The sequence below is a fragment of the Cucurbita pepo genome, unplaced genomic scaffold (assembly GCF_057944985.1).
Source record: "Cucurbita pepo subsp. pepo isolate OVF unplaced genomic scaffold, ASM5794498v1 scafford_9, whole genome shotgun sequence".
NCBI lineage: Eukaryota > Viridiplantae > Streptophyta > Magnoliopsida > Cucurbitales > Cucurbitaceae > Cucurbita > Cucurbita pepo.
In genome coordinates, this window is record NW_028257914.1 from 197,501 (window position 1) to 200,000 (window position 2,500).

The following is a 2,500-nucleotide window of genomic DNA, read 5'->3' on the forward strand; positions in this document are numbered from 1 at the left end:
TTGACACCGCCTCAGAAAGCATGTTCCGCCACCACGCAGCCTTCAAAACATAGGGCTAGCCCAAGGAAGGGAGGCATACCACAACAACGTCCCACACTCAACGAGGTTCATGCCGCACGCCCGAAGGCACCCGGCTCCACCCCACCTTGCATGTTTCATCATCGTACCAGCAGCCATCCACAGTCCTCACACCAGAGATTCCCAGTTAGAAGGCAACATCGCAACATTCCGTGCTCAACGAGGCTCATGTCGCACGCCCAAAGGCACCCGATTCCGACCAGCCGAACATGTTCTGGCACCACACGCCTTCAAAACATAGGGCTGGCCCAAGGCTGGCCAAGCATCACCACAACGTCACACACTCAACGAGGTTCATGTCGCACGCCCGAAGGCACCCGACTCCACCCCACCTTGCATGTTTCATCATCGTACCAGCCATCAACCATCCTCAAGCCAGCCCAAGTTACAAGGCAACATCGCAACATTCCATTCTCAACAAGGCTCATGTCGCACGCCCAAAGGCGCACCCAACACGGCCTCACCGCGCAAGTTTCGCCACCGCACCGCCACCGTCAACCACCCTCGTCCGCCGACCACCACCCCAACGCCCCAAGCATATGCCCATGTGCGGCGCATAGTGCTTGGGGCGTGGGGGTGGCGGAAGATATAGGGGTACCCCCGTGCCCAGCCCATGCAGACTAGTCACCCCCCTATATAGTACATTTTGAGGCATTTTTGGTCTGCCAGGCCTAGATACGATTTTTCTGAGCGGTCATACGGTCAAATATCTCAAGTTTTAGAATGTTTTTTTCCATGAACTCAATTGATTCATGAATTGGACATTCTAATGGATCTAGAAATCAAGTTTCATAATTTTTCAACCAACCAATTTTTTTTAATGAATTTTTAAATATTAAATAATAAGAAATTAGAAAAAATAGCTAGAGTGGTCAAAAAAATCTGAAATTTTGTGGTAATCATTCTTTCATGTTGCTTAGCTCCCAGAAAAAAATTTACAACAAACTGACCACTCCACATGTACTTTCACAATTAATGGGTGATGGATGGGGCGCAGGCACGGGCGCGCGCGCAGCAGAGCGCGGGCGGGGCGGGACGGGGCGCGCGCTCGCGGGAGCACGCTGGCGGGGCGGGGCGGGGGGCGCGCGCTCGCGGGAGCACGCTGGCGGGGCGGGGCGGGGGGCGCGCGCGCGCGGGGCGAACGCTGGCGGGGCGGGGCGGGGGCGCGCGCGCGCGGGAGCACGCGGGCGGGGCGGGACGGGGCGCGCGCGCGCGCGCTGGAGCATGAGGGCGTGGCGGGGCGGGCGAGCGCACGGGGGCAAGCGGGCGGGGCGCACGCGGGTGGGGCGGGGTGGGGCTGGCGAGCGCACGGGAACGTTCCGACACTGCCCCACCGTGCGCGTTCCGCCACCGCACCCCCGCCGTCAACCGCCCTCGGCCTCCGACCACCACCCCGACGCCCCAAGCATATGCCCCTGTGCGGCGCATAGTGCTTGGGGCGTGGGGGTGGCGGAAGATATAGGGGGTACCCCCGTGCCCAGCCCATGCAGACTAGTCACCCCCCTATATAGTACATTTTGAGGCATTTTTGGTCTGCCAGGCCTAGATACGATTTTTCTGAGCGGTCATACGGTCAAATATCTCAAGTTTTAGAATGTTTTTTTCCATGAACTCAATTGATTCATGAATTGGACATTCCAATGGATCTAGAAATCAAGTTTCATAATTTTTCGACCAACCAATTTTTTTTAATGAATTTTTAAATATTAAATAATAAGAAATTAGAAAAAATAGCTAGAGTGGTCAAAAAAATCTGAAATTTTGTGGGAATCATTCTTTCATGTTGCTTAGTTCCCAAAAAAAATATTACAACAAACCGACCACTCCACATGTACTTTCACAATTAATGGGTGATGGTTGTAAAAACGCGGTCATGGTTGGTGTCTTAGTGTAATGTACTTGCTCTAGTATCAAAACTCTTCATTTTATTGTTTTAGACAAGCAAAAGAAAAAATAGTTAAATTTGACGGGTGTCACTCTTTTCTTAGTTCCAAAAAAAAAAAAAAAGCATTAAAAATGAACATTCACTTTTCACGGGTATTGGGTTTGATGATATTTTTATAGTCCAAGGCTTTATACACGTTCTTACTTTCCACGGATGTTAGGTGTGATGAATTGTTGTAGGGGCTAACCTTCAAGGCTTTATACGTGTACTCACGTTTCATAGGCATTGGGTATGATGTTTTTTTTATGGAGGTAACATCCAACACTTTTGATATGCTGTTGGTAGGACATGTATCGCACATAGCATAGGATGGGGCTTGGCGTGTGCGAGGGGAGTGGGGGCGCGGGGGTGTGCGGGGGCGTGCGGGGTGAGCGCGCGGGGCAGTGCGGGGGCGTGCGGGGGTGCGCGGGGTGAGCGTGCGGGGGCGTGCGGGGTGAGCGCGCGGGGGTGTGCGAGGTGAGCGCGCGGGGGTGTGCG